Source organism: Oncorhynchus nerka, linkage group LG28 (assembly GCF_034236695.1).
Source record: "Oncorhynchus nerka isolate Pitt River linkage group LG28, Oner_Uvic_2.0, whole genome shotgun sequence".
In the NCBI taxonomy this organism is placed as follows: Eukaryota; Metazoa; Chordata; class Actinopteri; order Salmoniformes; family Salmonidae; genus Oncorhynchus; species Oncorhynchus nerka.
This window is the reverse complement of record NC_088423.1, coordinates 59,532,260-59,555,188: the sequence shown is the minus strand read 5'-3', so window position 1 is coordinate 59,555,188 and position 22,929 is coordinate 59,532,260. Positions and strand designations below refer to the sequence as shown.

The 22,929-nt window shown below is 43.4% G+C and overlaps 1 pseudogene; it reads left to right on the top strand.

Moving 5' to 3' along the window:
* Nucleotides 1-4,883: 4,883 nt before the first annotated feature.
* LOC115112737 (ankyrin repeat and BTB/POZ domain-containing protein 2-like) lies at nucleotides 4,884-22,311 on the top strand (annotated as a pseudogene).
* Nucleotides 22,312-22,929: the final 618 nt, after the last annotated feature.

Here is a 22,929-nt window from a genome sequence, read left to right as displayed (position 1 = left end):
AGACCTCTGAGTCAGTGGTCTGGCAGAGAGCCTCGGTCTCATGATGCGCACGCCCGACAGAGTTACCTCTCGTTCCAGTGCTTTTCTGAAGACAAGGGAATTCTCTGGTTGGAACATTATTGATGTTTTATGTTAAAAACATCCTAACGATTGATTCCATACATCGTTTGACATGTTTCTAAAGGACTGTAACGGAACTTTTCAAGTTTTTGTCTGGATGAAGTGCCTGCGCCTCATGAAGATGGATTACTGGGCTAAACACGCTAACAACAAGTGGCTATTTGGACATAAATGATGGACTTTAGGGAACTTTATTGGACAAATCAGTCATTTATTGTCGAACTGGCATTCCTGGGAGTGCCTTCTGATGAAGATCATCAAAGGTGTGTTATTTCTAACTTCTGTTGACTCCAAAATGGCGGATATTTCTCTGACTGGATTGGGCTCTGAGCGCCATTCTCAGATTATGCTTTTTCCGTAAAGTTTTTTTTAAATCTGACACAGCGGTTGCATTAAGGAGAACAACACTTGTATCTTTTATCAATGTTTATTATGAGTATTTCGGCAAAATCACCGGATGTTTTGGAATCAAAACATTACTTTACGTAAGGCGCCAATGTAAACTGAGATTTTTGGATATAAATATGCACATTATCGAACAAAACATACGTGTATTGTGTAACATGATGTCCTATGAGTGTCATCTGATGAAGATCATCAAAGGTTAGTGATTAATTTTATCTATATTTCTGCTTTTTGTGACTCCTATCTATGGCTGGGAAAATGGCTGTGTGTTTTTTTGACTTGGCTATTACCTAATATGTTGTGCTTTCGCTGTAAAGCATTTTTTCAATCGGACACGATGGGTCAATTAACAAGAGGTTTATCTTTCATTTACTGTATTGGACTTGCTAATGTGTGAAAGTTACATATTTAAAAAAATATATTTTTGAATTTCGCGCTGACTTTTCAGCGGAATGTTGTCGAGGGGTTCTAATGCTTTAATATTTAATAATTTCCTAATTCATATTCGTTATACAAATAGGCCCTTTTAATTGTGTCTGGCTTTATTCTAAATAAAATTGAATATTTTTTGTTCATATAATTTAAAAAGCACTTAGGTAAACTATGATATGACTAAAGAGTTAATCTGGTTGATTTTGCCACAAATAGACAGGTATTTTCCTTTCCATGGTAGCAAGATCTTATCTACTTTTGCTAACTTTCTATAAATAAAAATTGGAGTGAGATCATTTCTTTCTTTTGGAATTTGTTTACAGAGTATGTCCACATATACGTCAGACCATTTAATTGGTAAACTTCATGGTAATGTAAAATTTACATTTTTTTAGTGATCCAATATGTTATATAGTACACTTATTATAATTAGGTTTTAATCCAGAGAGGATAGCAAAAGTATCTAAATCCTCTATGAGGCTGTGGAGAGATTCTAATTGTTGTTTTAAAAGAAAACATGAATCTTCAGTGTACAATTTTGGCCCATTCCTCCTGACAGAGCTGGTGTAAACTGAGTCAGGTTTGTAGGCCTCCTTGCTTGCACACGCTTTTTCAGTTCTGCCCACAAATGTTCTATAGGATTGAGGTCAGGGCTTTGTGGTGGCCACTCCAATACCTTGACTTTGTTGTCCTTAAGCTATTTTGCCACAACTTTGGAAGTATGCTTGGGGTCATTGTCCATTTGGAAGACCCATTTGCGACCAAGCTTTAACTTTCTGACTGATGTCTTGAGATGTTGCTTCAATATATCCACATAACTTTCCTTCCTCATGACGCCATCTATTATGTTAAGTGCACCAGTCCATCCTGCAGCAAGCATCCCCCGTGCTTCACGGCTGGGATGGTGTTCTTCGGCTTGCAAGACCCCCTTTTTCCTCCATCATTATGATGGTCACTATGGCCAAACAGTTCTATTTTTGTTTCATCAGACCAGAGGCCATTTCTCTAAAAATCTTTGTACCCATGTGCAGCTGCAAACCGGCTTTTTTATGGTGGTTTTGGAGCAGTGGCTTCTTCCTTGCTGAGCGGCCTTTCAGGTTATGTCGATATAGGACTTGTTTTACTGTGGAAATAGATACTTTTGTACATGTTTCCTCCAGCATCTGCACAAGGTATTTTGCTGTTGTTCTGGGATTGATTTGCAATTTACGCACCAAAGTACGTTTATCTCTAGGAGACAGAACGCGTCTCCTTCCTGAGCGGTATGACAGTTGCGTGGTTCCATGGTGTTTATACTTGTGCACTATTGTTTGTACAATTTATTTTCTGAGGTCTTGGCTGATGTCTTTCGATTTTCCCATGATGTCAAGCAAAGAGATACTGAGTTTGAAGGTAGGCCTTGAAATACACCCACAAGTACACCCCCAATTGACTCAAATTATGTCAATTAGCCTATCAGAAGCTTCTATAGCCATTACATAATTTTCTGAAATTTTCCAAGCTGTTTAAAGGCACAGTCAGCTTAGTGTATGTAAACTTCTGACCCACTGGAATTGTGATACAATGAATTATAAGTGAAATAATCTGTCTGTAAACAATTGTTTGAAAAATGACTTAGATGTCCTAACCGACTTGCCAAAAGTATGGTTTGTTAATGAGGAATGTGTGGAGTGGTTGAAAAACGAGTTTTAATGACTCCAACCTAAGTGTATGTAAACTTCCGACTTGATAATTCCGTTTTTGGCTCCATAACCTGTTAGTTCATATGCATTGCCACAGTGATATAGAGGCCTAAGGCTGAGACAATAAGAAGACAACCACACCTTTGTTTCATCACTAAACTGGAGAGCATATTGCATGTAACAAACAGTTGTGTATGGAGTAAAAATTACATGATTTTCTTTTGGAATGTAGTGAATTAAAAGTAGTGAAAAATATAAATAGTAAAGTACAGATACCCCAATAATCTACTTAAGTAGTACTTTAAAGTATTTTTACCTAAGGACTTTACACCACTGGTTACATAAACTACAGCATGGTCAATCAAGTTAACATTTCCATCATTTTCAGACTACTAAACAACTATTGATTTAGAACACTGTGGAGTTACCAAAAGTAGCAAAGAGAATAGGTGCTGCCTCCTCTAGTCCAGGACCATTTCATCTTCAACATTTCAACATCATTAAACCACCTATGATTATTAGTCTGAAAGATTCCAAAAACAATTTAGTCCAATCAACGTAAACTAAATATAATTTTGCTATCCATGGTACTGATTTGTTGTGTGTGTGTGTGTAAGTAGAAAAAACACGTTGACTCACCCTACTTGTAGAGAAACGCCAAAGACATCTTCCTCTCTTTCATGATGCCGAAACGGTCATACAGTACACGCTTTTAGTTTTTGTTGTTCTGGGCTACCTGGCTAAAATGCTTGCTCGCTAGCGAGTCAAAATAGGTCCCCGTGTGTTGGACATATGCAATACAACACAGGCTCTCCTCAGAGATGTGTTTTGTCCCCACTCCTGTACATCTTGTACACTAATAGTTGTACTAGTTCCCATCCTGACAGACACCTCGTTTGAGTTCGCTGATGACACAGTCTTGATCAGCCTGTTGCATGATGACGAGGAACATCATGGCCCGGTCCTAGATGACTTTGTAGAGTGGTGTGAGGAATCACACTTGGTCCTCAATACCAACAAGACCAAAGAGATATGCATAGACTTCAGGGTGTGTACAACACCTACCTCTGCAACATCTATCAGAGGTCAGAATATAGAGATTGTAGAGGAATACAAATACCTGGGTGTCCTCTTGGACAATAAGCTTCAGTGGAGTAAATGTGCAGACCTGATCTACAAAAAGAGACAACAGAGACTGTACTTTCTACAACAGTTGGGTTCTTTTAATATAGACTACTATACTGACTCTGTTTTACAAATATTTTATTGAGAGTATTTTAACTTTTTGTATTGTTTGTTGGTTTGGCAATGCCACTGTCAGCCAGAGAAATATGCTGAGAAGGATTATCACCACACCAATCAAGGTACTTGGAGTCAAACAGACAGGCCTGGATGAGATCTTTAAGGTCAGGGCCCTCCGCAAGGCTCACAAAATCATTTTAGACCCAAGCCACCCCCTGTACCCGGACTTTGAACTACTCCCCTCTGGGCGCAGGTATAGGGCACCCCTCAGCAGGAAAAACAGAACTAGACAATAATTTGTGCCAGGTGTGATATCCCTCCTAAATAGCTCGGACTAATGTTCCTATCGACTCAGTCAGGCCAGCAGGCTAGTCTTTTTTTCTTTAAAAAAAAAGTTTTTTTATTGGTATGGAACTGTTATGAAAGTTGTATTGTCAGTTTTGTTTTGTATTTAAACGCCACTTTAAACATGTACAGGACACTGCAACAAAACTTCCCCATGGGGACAATAAAGCCAGTAAGTAAGTAAATACCCCCTCATAAGCATTTGACCAGTAAGCCTATGGTCTCATGAGTCTTCTCATATTCTCATATTTTTTTATTTAACTAGGCAAGTCAGTTAAGAACAAATTCTTATTTACAATGTTGGCCTACACCGGCCAAACCCGAACGACACTGGGCCAATTGTGTGCCGCCCAATGGGACTCCCAATTACGGCCGGATGTGATACACCCTGGATAGCTACCCCCAGGGGTCCTAGTACCCATGGTTGGGAACCACTACTGTAAACACTACATACACAATTATACTTTATCAAGCTGGTTTCCCGGATGAGTCAAAAATATAAATGTTTTTGCCCAAAACAAGGACAATGTGTGAAAAACCATCAGTCTCTTAGTTGCACACAGTTGACTCATTCGGAGTTTGTCTCACTGATGTGTAATAACTTTACTGTTAATACAAACCAGACAGACAGAGACGACACAGGGTTATTTAGACGCTATGCGAGGAGGTCAGAGGTCAGACGACCTCTCCGCAGCCAGGAAGTTGCCATGCACCTGTATGTATGACTTTGTAGAGTGGTGTGAGGAATCACACTTGGTCCTCAATACCAACAAGACCAAAGAGATGTGCATAGACTTCAGGAAGTGTACAACGCCGACCTCTGCAACATCTATCAGAGGTCAGAATATAGAAATCGTAGAGGAATATAAATATCTGGGTGTTTTTTTGGACAATAAGCTTCAGTGGAGTAAATGTACAGACCTGATCTACAAAAAGTACTTTCTACAACAGTTGGGTTCTTTTAATGTAGACTGTACTATACTGACTCTGTTTTACAAATATTTTATTGAGAGTATTTGAACTTTTTGTATTGTTTGTTGGTTTGGCAATGCCACTGTCAGCCAGAGAAACATGCTGAGAAGGATTATTACCACAGCAAGCAAAGTACTTGGAGTCAAACAGACAGGCCTGGATGAGATCTTTAAGGTCAGGGCCCTCAAAAAATAATTTTAGACCCAAGCCACCCCCTGTACCTGGGCTTTGAATTACTCCCCTCTGGGTGCAGGTATAGGGCACCCCTCAGCAGGAAAAATAGAACGAGACAATAATTTGTGCCAGGTGTGATATCCCTCCTGAATAGCTCGGGCGAATGGTCCCATTGACCCCGTAAGGCCAGCAGGCTAGTCTTAGCCCTACTGTTATATGATTGATTACAAGCCCATCATTTTGCCTCGTGTCTGTGACACAATTGAAACATCCTTATGGTGCTTTTGTAAGGCAAATGGATATGAAGTCACTATGTATGGTGTTTTTTGAGAAAGACACAAGGTAGGATTGGTGTGTAAATGTACCGTATTGTAATTTCAGTTGATCTGTTAATCAAGGAGCCTCTATTAACAATCTTCTAGTGATTCATTTATTTGAAGACATGTGCTTCAACCTCTGGATGTCAGGAATTGTAAATCACACAGAAGTCTCAATCTGAGAGATTGCAACAGATACTTAAGCCTGGAAAACTGCCTTGTTGGAAAATCATCTGTTTTATAGTTTGATGAACACAGATGGAGATGTTATTTAATAGCGGTTTCAGTCCAGGTCTGTTTGGTCCATGGGTCTCTCCATGCGAGAGAAGCTTTGTTTTGGCCCAGATACTTCCGTCACCTGTCAGCTCTGGTACTGACTCTGATCCTAAGGACCCTAGATGTCAGATGTCAACACCAAGACATGACATGCAGACCCCTGAGCCCTGTGTCCATTTCCGACAGGTTCCTTCCATTCCACTCTAACTCGCACTCTTACTCTAACTCTCTCGCACTCTCTCCTTTGTCCTCTGCCTTTTTCTCTTATTCTACCCTCTCAGTTTTTTGTTGTTGTTTACCACTACTGCTTAACCACGTTGAGCTAATCAATTTTGAGAAATGTGCTGTAAATCTGGTTAGTCATGTGTCAAAAGGGGTTCTCAGTAAAGTTTGGGTTGCATATGTGTATCTCAGGGTAGGATTGGTCCCTATGTCTCCCCTCTATCCATACTGCTGTTTTAGTCTGACCAAACAGTCATGGCATTATGCCCTGCCACAGAAAGGACATGTTGTATTTCACAGAAAGGTGACTGCGCCTCAAGTTAATAAAGCAGTCAAGTCATACACTTTCCCTCTCCTTCTCCCTCTAAGGTTGCTTTATTCCTGTGTTTCCCAAACTGCAGCGCTTCCAGCTGCACCACGATCAAATTCTTTCCAAACTCATCCCCAAACTGAAGAAACATCTGGTTATATCAGTTTTTTAAATGTTTTATTAACCCATCAACTACCCCCCTCTTCCGAGGACACATATCTTGTTTGTTTTTTACAGCTTTTCTGCTACACATACATACGTTTTACATAGACATTTCTCATACATTATTTGACATAGATCACTGTTTAGGTTGCCTTCACACACACACACACACGCATGCATGCATGCATAGGAGAAGGGAGGTAAAGGAAATAACTTAATCATACGGCAGCGTAGCCTAGTGGTTAGAGCATTGGACTAGTAACCGGAAGGTTGTGAGTTCAAACCCCCGAGCTGACAAGGTACAAATCTGTCGTACTGCCCCTGAACAGGCAGTTAAACCCACTGTTCCCAGGCCGTCATTGAAAATAAGAATGTGTTCTTAACTGCTTGCCTGGTTAAATAAAGGTTAAAAAAAATAAAAAATAAAGAAAGAAAAGAGAAGCAAGCATGGCTTAAGCCATAACCTTGTGGAGTTAGCATACACAGGTATGGTTTGTGCTTAGTACCCCCTAAAGACTGGCCTCTTGTTGTGAATGAATGGACTATATGAACAAATACTTGTTCAGACGGCACTTATCTTTGTATTGTATTGCGTTATGCTTCCACAACCAATAAACCTTTTATTTCAAACGAAGATAAGTATTTTTTACCTAGACTAAATCAGTTGGATTGAGACCCACTTGGGCGAGGCTTAAGCTTATAGCTTGTGAATCGAACAATTCATTTTTGGTGTGATTTACAATTGCTACCAATAGTCCCATCCTAAATATTGGATTTATTTCATCCAAATGAAAGCCTCCAGTTTTGTTAATAGATACACTGTAACTTTTATCTACAGTTGAAGTCGGAAGTACACTTAGGTTGGAGTCATTAAAACTTGTTTTTCAACCACGCCATACATTTTTTGTTAATAACAAACTATAGTTTTGGGAAGTCATTTTTCCCAAAAATTGTTTAAGACAGATTATTTCACTTATAATTCACTATATCACATATTCAGTGGGTCAGAAGTTAACATACACGAAGCTGACTGTGCCTTTAAACAGCTTGGAAAATTCCAGAAATGTATGTCATGGCTTTAGAAGCTTCTGATAGGCTAATTGACATCATTTGAGTCAATTGGGGGTGTTCCTGTGGATGTATTTCAAGGCCTACCTTCAAACTCAGTGCCTCTTTGCTTAACATCATGGGAAAATCAAAAGAAATCAGCCAGGACCTCAGAAAGTAAATTGACCTCCACAAGTCTGGCTCATCCTTGGGAGCAATTTCCAAACGCCTAAAGGTACCACGTTCATCTGTACAAACAATAGTATGGGACCACGCAGCCGTCATTCTGCTCAGGAAGGAGACACATTCTGTCTCCTAGAGATGAATGTACTTTGGTGCGAAAGTTGCAAATCCCAGAATAACACCAAAGGACACCTTGTGAAGATGCTGGAGGAAACAAGTACAAAAGTATCTATATCCACAGTAAAATGAGTCCATATATCAACATAACCTGAAAGGCCGCTCAGCAAGGAAGAAGCCACTGCTCCAAAACCACCATAAAAAAGCCAGTCTACAGTTTGCAGCTGCACATGGGGACAAAGATCGTACTTTTGGAGAAATGTCCTCTGGTCTGATGAAACAAAAATAGAACTGTTTGGCCATAATGACCATCATTATGTTTGGAGGAAAAAGGGGGAGTCTTGCAAGCCGAAGAACACCATCCCAAGCGTGAAACACGGGGGTGGCAGCATCATGTTGTGGTGGTGCTTTGCCTCAGGAGGGGCTGGTACATTTCACATAGAGGTGGCAGGACTGAAAAAGCGTGTGCGAGCAAGGAGGCCTACAAACCTGACTCAGTTACACCAGCTCAGTCAGGAGGAATGGGCCAGAAATTCACTTATTGTGGAAAGCTTGTTTAAGGCTAGTCAAAACAAAGTTATCTTAACATACACAATACACACAAATATATACATACATTTTTCAGAGCAGACTGTGGGCTGGTGGTAAGTATGAGGCTGTGTGTAGAGTCACTGATGACACATGATTAGTTTTGGGGGTTGCCAGTGTGTGGACCGAGGTTTGAGGGAAGATGGGTGGGGTGGGGTATGACTGTGTAATGGTCTGTCTGTCTGTCTGTCTGTCTGGCTGGCTTATCCACTTAGTATGGGGCTGAGGGTGGACATGCTCTCCAAAGTCTGTCCCAAATGGCACCCTATTCTCCATATAGTGTACTACATTTGACCAGAGCCCTATGGGCCCTAGTCAAAAGTATCGCACTATAATGTGTCACACCCTGATCGGTTTCACCTGTCTTTGTGATCGTCTCCACCCCCCTCCAGGTGTCGCCCATCTTCCCTATTAGTCCCTGTGTATTTATACCTGTGTTCTCTGTTTGTCTGTTGCCAGTTCGTCTTGTTTGTCAAGCCCACCAGCGTTTTTGTGTCAGCTCCTGCTTTACCCCAGTCTCTCTTTTCTCGTCCTCCTGGTTTTTGACTCTTGCCTGTCCTGATCCTATACCCACCTGCCTGACTACTCTGCCTGACCCTGACCCTGCCTGCCGTCCCGTACCTTTGCCCTACCTCTGGAATACTGACCTCTGCCTGACCTGACCCTGAGCCTGCCTGTCGTTGTGTACCTTTGCCCCTGTTGTTGTGGTAAACATTGTTACTTCGACGCGGTCTACATCTGGGACTTACCTTGATACCTGATACTAATATGAATAAGGGGCCATTTGGGACACATCCTTAGTCATCCAACATCCATACATAATACACAGCCCTCTCCCACACTCATATAAATAGCTGAGTAAGACTCCTGGCTTGGGGGAGGGAACTTTGCATACTATGCTTGTAAAGAGCAGAGCTATCCTGGCTTGTATTTTGGCTTTTGGTGTCTTTTCCATTGTGTAGAAGACGAGGGAGTCAGCAAATACACATCTCACACAATGTGTGTGTGTGTGTGTGTGTGAGTCTGTGAGCGCGTGTGTGTGGGAGTATGTGTGTGTGTGTGCGCATGTATGTATTATATTTGTGTTTCTAGGAAACCTCCCTGTAAGGGGTGTTTCTATTTGTGGGTGGGTGTGTGCGTCATATACTGCACAGATGACTTATTTTGTGGTTTGTGTGGCTGTAATTGAGAAAGCAAGAGATTAGTTAAAACCCATTTTGGTCAGGGAAATACATGGTTGAACGTTCCATTACTACTCTGTTCTTTGGCTAATGATCTTGGAGATGGGGAAAGGACCGACAGTTTGCAAGACTGGGGCAGATCCCGGGTGGACAGCCATCCTTCTGCCCGAGACGATACCGGGGAGCCGGGGTCCGATGGCGATCTGCTTGTCATCGATACCTGGAGGTGGTCTTCAGGAGGGCCGACCAGGCTCTCCTCCAGGTAAGATGGCAGCGGAGGACAAACATCTGGGCAGAAGGACCTCTTTTGGTCAGGGCAATACATGGTTGAATGTTCCATTAATACACTCTTATTAAAAAAAGGGTTCCGAAAGAGTTTTTTGGCTGTGCCCCTAGGATAACCTTTTTTGGATCTAGGTAGAGCCATTTTTGGTTCCAGGTAGAACTCTTTTATGTTCTATATAGCAGCTTTTCTTCTAAGAGTGCACCCTACAGATGAAAAATTCACATTTTAAAGGTGGGAAAATAGAGAGAGAGAGTAATATAGAGAGCTCATACAAGAGGACAGAGAGAGGTGAATAGTAACTAAACATTTACCCTCTAACCTCATGTCTCCTTCGTATTTTCTCTCCCAGAGTTAATCTTAGTTCATAAAACAAACTAAAGCCAATATGATCCCCTCATTATTTTCCCTGATTACATTACTGTCCAGTTAACGAGCAGTGCACTCAACCAACCATCACCTCCAAGTAAGCATTTTATATAGTCCGTCTGTGGTCCTGGGTGTTTTTGTGCAGATGTCGAACCATGGTGACAGACATTGACAGCGTTAGTGTGAGTTGAAACACTGCATTAATGCTGAAATAAATTGAGGTATTTAGTAACTGTTCCTTTGATACCTTTTATCTTTTAAATATATAAAAAACAAAATGTGTGTACATTTTGTATGTACAGGTTTATTTTTTTAAATTTCACCTTTATTTAACCAGGTAGGCTAGTTGAGAACAAGTTCTCATTTGCAACTGCGACCTGGCCAAGATAAATCAAAGCAGTGTGACACAGACAACAACTGTCGTGGCAGAATCAGAATTATTTAGGTAACATTTATAAATAAGATGTTTTATTCATTTTCATAAGCGTGCTTATGTGGGAAAATTACTTAGGCCCAGAGAGGGGAGAGGTCGGGTTAGTCTTATCTGTGAATGTGTCTGTAAACTATTCCTAAACCATGTGAAGGGATGGGGTGATTAATGGGGAACCAGTTAGGTGGCTCCACAATGTCTGTGTGCCAGTCACATCTCTCTGTGATCTTGTCCAGGAGGGGGTGTATTTGATATATGCCATTGGATGAGGTAATGTTTTTGGTCCTAAGTGGTACCAAGAACGAGATAGGAACTTAGTTCAGGAGACCAAACTGAATGATAATTTATAGCCAGTGCTGTCTGGCTATGTGTTTCTTTGCTATAAAGGATCTCAGTTGCCAATATGTAAGGACTCAGAGAATTAATTGATAGACACTGAATTGATCTGAGAGTCACAGGGCTATGGTGAAGCTCATATAATTAAAGATGGACTTTATGATAACTCTGACTTGTGTGTGGTTTGCTCTCTCATGATTTGGTAATACAGGAAATTTCCACAACACAACACAGAGTTACACATGGAGTAAACAATAAACAAGCCAATAACACAATAAAAAATGCAATGACACAGTAGAAAAAAGAAAGTCTATATACAGTGTGTGTAAAAGGCATGAGGAGGTAGGCAATAAATAGGCCATAGGAGTGAATAATTACAATTCAGCAGATTAACACATATGATCATGTGCAAGTAGAGACACTGGTGTGCAAAATAGCAGAAAAGTAAATAAAATAAAAACAGTATGGGGATGAGGTAGGTAAATTGGGTGGGCTATTTACAGATGGACTATGTACAGCTGCAGCGATCGGTTAGCTGCTCAGATAGTTGATGTTTAAAGTTGGTGAGGGAAATAAACGTCTCCAACTTCAGCGATTTTTGCAATTCGTTCCAGTCACTGGCAGCAGAGAACTTGAAGGAAAGGCGGCCAAATGAGGAATTGGCTTTGGGGATGATCAGTGAGATGTACCTGCTGGAACATGTGCTACGGGTGGGTGTTGTTATCGTGACCAGTGAACTGAGATAAGGCGGAGCTTTACCTAGCATAGACTTATAGATGACCTGCAGCCAGTGGGTCTGGCGACGAATATGTAGCGAGGGCCAGCCGACTAGAGCATACAGGTCTCAGTGGTGGGTGGTATAAGGTGATTTGGTAACAAAATGGATGGCACTGTGATAGACTGGTAGGATAGTCAGTTTTACTAGGTTAAGTTTGGTGGCGTGAGTGAAAGAGGCTTTGTTGTGAAATAGAAATACGAGATTCTAGATTTGATTTTGGATTGGAGATGTTTAATATGAGTCTGGAAGGAGAGTTTACAGTCTAGCCAGACACCTAGGTATTTATAGTTGTCCACATATTCTAGGTCGGAACCGTCCAGGGTGGTGATGCCAGTCGGGCAGCGAACGGTTGAAAATCATGCATTTGGTTTTACTAGCATTTAAGAGCAGTTGGAGGTCACGGAAAGAGTATTGTATGACATTGAAGCTCGTTTGGAGGTTAGTTAGCACAGTGTGCCAGAAGGGCCAGAAGTATGCAGAATGTATGTGGTGAGCTTTCCCTTCCGGCCCATGTCAGTCCATACACAAAGGATCCCCGGGCACCAATAGAGAGCAGGGAGGATGCCTATGCCCACCTGGAGCTACGTACCTTGGAACATTCAAATCAAATCAAATCAAATTGTATTTGTCACATACACATGGTTAGCAGATGTTAATGCGAGTGTAGCGAAATGCTTGTGCTTCTAGTTCCAACAATGCAGTAATAACCAACAAGTAATCTAGCTAACAATTCCAAAACTACTACCTTATAGACACAAGTGTAAGGGGATAAAGAATATGTACATAAAGATATATGAATGAGTGATGGTACAGAGCGGCATAGGCAAGATACAGTAGATGGTATTGAGTACAGTATATACATATGAGATGAGTATGTAAACAAAGTGGCATAGTTAAAGTGGCTAGTGATACATGTATTACATAAAGATGCAGTAGATGATATAGAGTACAGCATATACGTATACATATGAGATGAATAATGTAGGGTATGTAAACATTATATTAGGTAGCATTGTTTAAAGTGGCTAGTGATATATTTTACATAATTTCCCATCAATTCCCATTATTAAAGTGGCTGGAGTTGAGTCAGTGTGTTGGCAGCAGCCACTCAATGTTAGTGGTGGCTGTTTAACAGTCTGATGGCCTTGAGATAGAAGCTGTTTTTCAGTCTCTCGGTCCCAGCTTTGATGCACCTGTACTGACCTCGCCTTCTGGATGATAGCGGGGTGAACAGGCAGTGGCTCGGGTGGTTGTTGTCCTTGATGATCTTTATGGCCTTCCTGTGACATCGGGTGGTGTAGGTGTCCTGGAGGGCAGGTAGTTTGCCCCCGGTGATGCGTTGTGCAGACCTCACTACCCTCTGGAGAGCCTTACGCTTGTGGGCGGAGCAGTTGCCGCACCAGGCGGTGATACGACAGGATTCTCTCGATTGTGCATCTGTAGAAGTTTGTGAGTGCTTTTGGTGACAAGCCGAATTTCTTCAGCCTCCTGAGGTTGAAGAGGCGCTGCTGCGCCTTCTTCACGATGCTGTCTGTGTGGGTGGACCAATTCAGTTTGTCTGTGATGTGTACGCCGAGGAACTTAAAACTTACTACCCTCTCCACTACTGTTCCATCGATGTGGATAGGGGATGTTCCCTCTGCTGTTTCCTGAAGTCCACAATCATCTCCTTAGTTTTGTTGACGTTGAGTGTGAGGTTATTTTCCTGACACCACACTTCGAGGGCCCTCACCTCCTCCCTGTAGGCCGTCTCATCGTTGTTGGTAATCAAGCCTACCACTGTTGTGTCGTCCGCAAACTTGATGATTGAGTTGGAGGCGTGCGTGGCCACGCAGTCGTGGGTGAACAGGGAGTACAGAAGAGGGTTTCAGAACGCACCTTTGTGGGGCCCCAGTGTTGAGGATCAGCGGGGTGGAGATGTTGTTGCCTACCCTCACCACCTGGGGGCGGCCCGTCAGGAAGTCCAGTACCCAGTTGCACAGGGCGGGGTCGAGACCCAGGGTCTCGAGCTTGATGACGAGCTTGGAGGGCACTATGGTGTTAAATGCCGAGCTGTAGTCGATGAACAGCATTCTCACATAGGTGTTCCTCTTGTCCAGATGGGTTAGGGCAGTGTGCAGTGTGGTTGAGATTGCATCGTCTGTGGACCTATTTGGGCGGTAAGCAAATTGGAGTGGGTCTAGGGTGTCAGGTAGGGTGGAGGTGATATGGTCCTTGACTAGTCTCTCAAAGCACTTCATGATGACGGAAGTGAGTGCTACGGGGCGGTAGTCGTTTAGCTCAGTTACCTTAGCTTTCTTGGGAACAGGAACAATGGTGGCCCTCTTGAAGAATGTTGGAACAACAAACTGGGATAGGGATTTATTGAATATGTCCGTAAACACACCAGCCAGCTGGTCTGCGCATGCTTTGAGGGCGCGGCTGGGGATGCCGTCTGGGCCTGCAGCCTTGCGAGGGTTGACAGGTTTAAATGTTTTCCTCACGTCGGCTGCAGTGAAGGAGAGTCCGCATGTTTTGGCTGCGGGCCATGTCAGTGGCACTGTATTGTCCTCAAAGCGGGCAAAAAAGTTATTTAGTCTGCCTGGGAGCAAGACATCCTGGTCCGTGACGGGGCTGGTTTTCTTTTTGTAATCCGTGATTGACTGTAGACCCTGCCACATACCTCTTGTGTCTGAGCCGTTGAATTGAGATTCTACTTTGTCTCTATACTGACGCTTAGCTTGTTTGATTGCCTTGCGGAGGGAATAGCTACACTGTTTGTATTCGGCCAGTCCCTTCTGGCCACATGCGTGGGCAGCATCACAGAACTCAGTGAGTGTGTGTGTGTGTGTGTGTGTGTGTGTGTGTGTGTGTGTGTGTGTGTGTGTGTGTGTGTGTGTGTGTGTGTGTCTGTGTGTGTCACATTCTCAATCTTCACATTCACTCAAACACTCTCTTCATTTTACATTCAAAGATTCCCTCTCACACACACTCTTTCTCAAACACCCACATACTCCTCTCACTTTAGTCCTAGCCAGAGAGGAACTAGCTGGTCCTTATGCATGTGATCAATAAGTCTTATCTAGTCAGGAGACTCCTACTGACCATGTTCAACCTGGTTCTGAGTAGAGGTCCATCTTTCACATTTAGAGATACAGAGAGCTACCAGCTGCTATTCCAGCTGCTACTCCAGCTACTCCAACATCCCCAGTCTGTCTTGTTCTTCTGTTGTTCATCTTCATTAAAACTAGGGCACCTAAGTATGGCAGTACTGAACACCACCATTGGTTACTTGGCACCTCTCTGATTCATAGGGGTTGGGTTAAATGCGGAAAACACATTTCAGTTGAAAGCATTCAGTTGTACAACTGACTTTCCCCTTTCCCTTTACTTTGAAAGCTGGCCCCCAAAATTCAAATTTTGAATCCAACCAACTGTCCATTTGTCTTATGTATTTTGTTAGAATGTAAACTTACTTAGACGTCTCTTTCTGTAAATCAGTTGTTCCCGTAACATTTTAAAGCGCCCCAGCCAAGCTAAAGCCTCTCAAATAGACAAAACTCGTTTTTAGCCAAAAACAATGCACTTTTTTTTGCCTTTACCTCCCTTATCTCACCTCATTTGCTCACATTGTATATACACATATTTTTCTACTGTATTATTGACTATTGTTTTAGTCCATGTGTAACTCTGTGTTGTTGTGTATGTCGAACTGCTTTGCTTTATCTTGGCCAGGTCGCAATTGTAAATGAGAACTTGTTCTCAACTTGCCTACCTGGTTAAAAAAACGGTGAAAAAAATAAGAAAATAAAAAAGGCAATGTTCCCGTGCTCGAGGTGACGCTTGCATATGTCGGCTCAATCAGAAATGACCTGTAAATGGCGCATTGTCGACAAAGTGTGATTGGATTAAATCCCGGCCTAACACTTTAGCCACAATTCAGTAGGGATTGGTCGGGAAACACTGCTTTACGATTTATGTGAAAGCTAGCATTGTAGAAAGGATGACAGACAGACAGTGTTGGTGTAGATAACAACACTGGTCTCAGGTCTGACGTTAGCATAATAAAGTTAACCCTGTTCACAGTCTGTTTGTTTTTTTACATCTGACCCTTGGTCTTTCTCTAGGGTCCCTTCATTAGAATCAGACTGGGATGTCGTATTCACTGAAACATTAGGCTACATAACAGACCACTGTGTGTTGCCAAAACATAAGGGTATATTCACGTCAGCCACAGGGTGTTATAGACCCCCTTGCTCCCTCTGCCATGCACACACCCCAAACACTCACACACACACTCCCCTGTTTCCACAAACCAAACAAATTCCATGTGGTTCCTTTTCTCTCTGGTCATCTTGGGAGTAGCACCTAGCGAAACAGTGCACACCCTTGTTCATTCTTGGAGACCAAGCGAATAAATGAAATGGGACAACATACAGTTTGTTTCACCATAGAAAGATAAAAATAAATAAAAAACAACATAATTGTGGTGCTTATTGCTATCACTAGATATTTAAGATGATCTAGTATATCTACCCATATGGATATACAGTACATACTGTAAATACAGTATGATATTAACTTAAACCTGCATATACTTTGACAGACACTGTGGCTACTTCGGGAGCCTTAGCGTCATTAAACAAGGAAGTAGTCATTTTAAGATGGCAATCTCTTTCACAGGAGCAGATTCTCTCACTGCTCTCTGGTTGCTAGGTTTAAGCACCTCTTCTAATGCCTTCCACATATGTTGCGTGGTAAGTGACTGGTATAGCTACGGCTGAGGACCACCATTCCTGATTTAAGGGTCTATAGGGAAGACCGTGCCGTTGAGCCCAGCTAAACCCAACTCTCCTCCCAAACTTGACATCTGATAACCTGTATCTGAGAATTCGATCGTTGAACCGTTCGTAAAGTTTCATCTGCATAGAGATATAATAAGACACAGAATTGATTCGATGTACCTGTGATATCTCAGAAACTGAAGGACAAACCCGTGATGTAGCTCTGTTTTGCATTGGTAAGGAAACGGATATGGTATACAGAGCACTATGGGTACTGCAGTACATCACGCTACAACTGCAGCATCCATGTTTAAAAACTTCTTATGGCTGAGATCCCGTTACCGGGAGCGATAACAACATCCATTGAAAGTACAGGGCGCCATACAAAAGAACAGAAATCTCATAATTAAAATTCCTCAAACATACATGTATTTTATATCGTTTTCAAGGTAGTCTTGTTGTTAATCCCACCACAGTGTCCGATTTCAAATAGGATTTACGGGGAAAGCACCACAAACAATTATGTTAGGTCACCAACAACTCACTAAAATACACAGCCAACTTTTACCAGCCAAAGAGAGAGCGAAAAAGCACAAATAGAGATAAAATTAATCACTAACCTTTGATAATCTTCCACAGATGACACATACATGCATGTTTTGTTTGATAAAGTTTGATAAAGAAAATCTGAGTTTACATTGGCGCATTACATTCACTAGTTCCAAAAACATCCAGTGATTTTGCATAGCCACATCATTCAACAGAAATACTCATCATAAATGTAGATGATAAAACAAGTTATACACATGGAATTATAGATATACCTCTCCTTAATGCAACCGCTGTGTCAGATTTTTTTTTTAAATTACGTAAAAAGAAACCCAATGTAATAATCAGAGACGGCGCTCAGAAGTAAAAACACCACAGCCGCAAAGATGGCGTCAACATAAACAAGAAATGACATGATAAATATTCCCTTACCTCTGATGATCTACATCAGAAAGCACTCCAGGAATCACAGGTCCACAATAAATGTTTTTTTTTTCCGAAAATGTCCGTTATTTATGTCAAAATACCTTCTTTTGTTAGCTCGTTTGGTATACATATCCAAGCGCTAATTCTGGTCGGCGTTATATCGGACAAAAACTTAAAAAAGGGATATTACCTGTAGAAGAAACATTTCAAACTAAGTACAGAATCAATCACTAGGATGTTTTTAACATATAGCTTCAATAAAGTTCCAACCGGAGTACTCCTTCTTGTCTTCGTGAGCCATGGAACGCAAGTGACTTCCACGAGGAATAAACATGATCATTTACATTTACATTTACATTTAAGTCATTTAGCAGACGCTCTTATCCAGAGCGACTTACAAATTGGTGCGTTCACCTTAAGACATCCAGTGGAACAGCCACTTTACAATAGTGCATCTAAATCTTTTAAGGGGGGGGAGAAGGATTACTTTATCCTATCCTAGGTATTCCTGAAAGAGGTGGGGTTTCAGGTGTCTCCGGAAGGTGGTGATTGACTCCGCTGTCCTGGCGTCGTGAGGAGTTTGTTCCACCATTGGGGGCCAGAGCAGCGAACAGTTTTGACTGGGCTGAGCGGGAACTGTACTTCCTCAGTGGTAGGGAGGCGAGCAGGCCAGAGGTGGATGAACGCAGTGCCCTTGTTTGGGTGTAGGGCCTGATCAGAGCCTGGAGGTACTGAGGTGCCGTTCCCCTCACAGCTCCGTAGGCAAGCACCATGGTCTTGTAGCGGATGCGAGCTTCAACTGGAAGCCAGTGGAGAGAGCGGAGGAGCGGGGTGACGTGAGAGAACTTGGGAAGGTTGAACACCAGACGGGCTGCGGCGTTCTGGATGAGTTGTAGGGGTTTAATGGCACAGGCAGGGAGCCCAGCCAACAGCGAGTTGCAGTAATCCAGACGGGAGATGACAAGTGCCCTACACACCATTCGCTTAGGTCACAATTTTGCCCATTCATATGGTCATTCGAACAGTAACTGAATGCCTCGATGCCTGTCTGCCTGCTTTATATAGCGAGCCACGGAGCGATCCATTTTCGTGAATGGGGTGGTGTACCTAATAAACTGGCCGGTGAACGTATCTGTAACGTACTGTAACATGCAATAGAAAGATGCTGAACCATACTGTGAAACCAGTACATAACAGTAGGCTTGCCGTCATTATCGAAGAGTTATGAATGTTGGAAGTTTTCATTGTAGCCTCTCTCTTATCCTCTTGTCTCTCCCTCTCTCCCTCCTTATCCTCTTGTCTCTCCCTCTCTCCCAGGCCTGAGTGTTGCTCCAGCTCATTTAGGCGTGCGGACTCTAAGGCTGCTACAGAGAAGCTTCAGGGTGGATCCTGGCTTCCGCATGCTGACCTGTGGCAGAGCGGACCTGATTGGTCCGGCAACACAGCTACTGGAACCATCAGGGGTTAACACTATGGATGACCAGATAGGACTGGCGATAGGGAATAAGAGATAAATGGTGGGGATAGAGGTAGGGGAGTTGGGGAGAGGGGTAGGACATATACATATTCAGACATAAGACTGGTAGGTTTTGACAGGGAAGGTAAAAGAGACAGAGGATTTATCCTCCCTGTCAATACTTGTCAGTCTTCTGTTTGAAGAAGTATACTGTATGCCCTACCCTGGTGTTCGAGAGTGTAGAGAGTCAATAAAACTGTTCAGAGTAAGATGTGTATTCTCTGACTTACAGGGTATGACCACTCTGATGTACACATGTTCGCGTGGAGACGAGTCTCTGGTCCAGATACTGGTGGAGGCTGGAGCCAACCTGGACATGGCGGTAAACACTACTACTCTCTAGATATTATCATAACATGATATAGATAGTATATCATGTAGTGGGTTGAGCAGGAAATCCGGAATCCTCCGAAAGAGGGTTTCTTGGAAAACCAGGGATTTTTGAAAAGCTACTGGAATTTCACCTAATCATGTAATGTAAAGGCTTTGTGCTGAAACTGCCTCTACTACACCGTGATCATTTCACTTGATGGCAATGTGTACCAAAGCTTTGAATGTATATACATTTTATACATAGATATTTAATGTTTTCCATTCTTCTCTCAGGTTCCTTGCTGTTCTCCCAGACAGCCCTCGGTCCACCCAGACCGTCGTGGTTGGGTGGCCCTCACCTTCGCTGTGCTGCATGGACACCTCGTGGTATCTCAGGTGAGTCCTCACTGCCCAGTGGAAAGGGTCTATAGCTCCTGTTGGAGGTGGGTGCAGATGTGGAGGGCACTGATGTTACTTCCAGCCAGGAGAGCTCTGCTGAGACTCCTCTACAGCTGGCCTCTGCTGCTGGGAACTATGAAATGGTGAGCCTGCTGCTGGCCCACGGGGCCGACCCGCAGAGTGCATGATTGGAACGCTCTGACATCCCCGCTCTACGAGGACATGAACGGCTTCAACTTCGCCGCTGCACACGGCCACAGGTAGCTGCACCTGTCTGACTAGTCCAGGCTTGGGCCATGTCTCAATAGTCTAAAGTGTTGTTCTTTCCTTGTCTATTTCCTTCAGTCAGAACTGAATGAATGGATACTCATCCCCTACTCTCCTACAGGAACGTCCTGAGGAGGACATTCTCTCTCTGCCGGAGATACTGGCTGAGGGGTTCCAGGAGAAGGAAGAGGAGGCTGGCTCACTACCTCCCCCCAGCCTCAGCCCTTGTAGCCCTGCTGTCTACCCCAGTAGCAGCAGGCTGCCTACTACAGCACTGTGCACAGCTACCTGCATGTCACCATGGAGCTACGATCACTGGGTATGGATTGTTGGTAGGCCTACTTCTTTTGTATATGTCATCATCATCATTTTCTGAAGGACTATTATTTGTTCGAGACTTTGTTCTCAATGACTGACCAAGGTAAATCATCTCTTGGGACCCTAATTTGTGGCCTTATTTGTTCCCCAGGTGTCCCCTGGAAGCTCCACGTGTGGCAGGAGTCTCTCCAAGTAGCCCAGCAGCTAACCAGGAATGAGGTGACCCTCTCTCTCCTCAGAGACTTCACCATTATCAGGCCACGGGGACCACTGCCAGGAGTTGGTCACGCCCGCCCTATCTCTCTTGTTTAACATGCTTGCAACCAGCAAGGTAGCAATGACTTGCAGTCCATAACTTGGACCTTGCAGTCCAATTTCTCCTTCAGTCGGTGTTGTTTGGGTTTACCATGTAGACTACAGTTTTCAGTGAGTAGATGTTCCGGGAAACCTCAAACCAAAAGCAGGGTATGAATCAGACAAATCGATCCAACGTCTAAGAAATTCTCAAATCAGTTGTTATAAAATGGGTAGGAAACTTGCAATGTCTGTTACATAAAATCACAACTCTTTCTGAACATGATTATGTCCCTTTAGGACTATGCCATAACCAAGAGACTGTCAGCCATCTTCTCTCGCTGCTACAGCTCCTACTCCCTCTGTTCCTCCGATGGACCTCGCTCTCTCCACGCAGCTAGGTATGAAGACCGGCGTACTCTCTCGAGATGGAACAAACTACAGTCTGTTTAGTTGTTCAGATTTTTAGGGTCCGAGTTTTCACTACATTTTAGCAAGTGTAACTGTGTAAATCATGCTTAGTTGTGTACATGCATTTCAATGTATGTTCCTGACTCTAAGCGGTGTTAACGTCACTTCGTTCGCTTGCTTTCCTCCACCAGATACTCATTTCCCGAACAACCCAGAGATGTCTGACGTAATGTTGTTCGTGGAAGGCCGTCCCTTCTACGCCCACAGGGTCCTCCTCATGTCTGCCTCCAAGAGGTGAGCTAGCACTTCCCTCCTCACACCTGAGGTGGCAGCCTGAGACTGAATGAATAGAATGCTCATTATCAAGTATGACCTCTGTCCGGTTTCGGTCTCTGCTGAGTTTCTGTGGGTCGAACACCGGCACCATCCACATCTCTGACATCACATACAGCACCTTCCAGAGGATGATGAGTTGTCTGTACTGTGGAGGGACTGAAGGGCTGAGGCTGTCACAGGCTGATGCTGTGGAGGTAGAAAATGCATCCTCATTTACACTGATAGAACTTCATTCATACATCCCATTGTTGATCCAAACATTTACCACATTAGTTAAGATTTAGGAATGGCCCCCACTATCACTTGTCACTGAGGAGTGGAAAGACAACATAGTGGAGGTCACTCATAAAATGTAAGCACTTTGGGAAAGTGTAATTGAATGTTTGGACTTGTGATGGAAATATGCTCTGCTCTTCTGTCAGCAGCTGCCGCCAGTGGTCTGTTTCTTCCAGCTGAAGGTGCTAGAGAGGCAGTGTGAGATTCTGCTCTCTCTCTCTGTACAGGATCACGGGGCGGCAGAGCTCAGGAGGTTCTGTGAAGGTGTCTTCCTGCAGCACGTGGAACAGCTCCTGGAGAGAGAGGACTTCCACAGGCTGCTCCTGGGAGGGGCCCGTCAGGACCAGCTTCCTCCAAAGACAGAGCCCCGGAGTGGACCACGTCAGGACCGACACTCCTCTCTCCTCCTGGAGGATTTGGAGGGCACTTTGGTCCACAGGCTGCTCTTGCTCTACCCTCCCTGCAGAGAGTAAGCTACTGGCTGCATCTCAGTAGTCATAGTTGGCTTTCTTTGATGTGAAATAAGTACATAAGTGAAAGTCAAGTAGCTATATCTGTTCTTAAATGTAAGTTATGATGAAGGAAAGGGGATGAGGAGAGGAGGCCACATTCAAATATTAAGATTGACCCTATGTGGGGAGAAGGACAGGCCTGGAGATAAATAACCGGTGTAGTGTAGCGTAGTATCTCGCAGTGCGGTGATGTCACCAGTCACCAGTGACGCCAGCACAGGTTGGTAATGGTACTCTGTCATGAAGGAGAGAAGAGGCAGGGCTTAGGTGAAGCTGCCACCGGACAGAACACCTTTTACTGTGATCCTACTGGCCCTCAAACCTGCACTCTCTGCCCCTGTGAATGCCCAAGGTACTGTGAAGACAGTTACTTTAGTCTCAGTGTGATGGTTAGAGAAGCTAGGGTAGTTAGCAGCTTCTTGCCACACGTGCCACAAACAGTGAAAGGACAACTGAAGGTGCTGCAAAAAGTTAGCGCTTGAAGCATAAAGAGTTTTGCAGTTGTTGAACCGCAAACTTACCAACAGTTCCTCATGTAGCCCAGCGTGCAGGAAGGAGGATCGATGGATAACTGGAGAA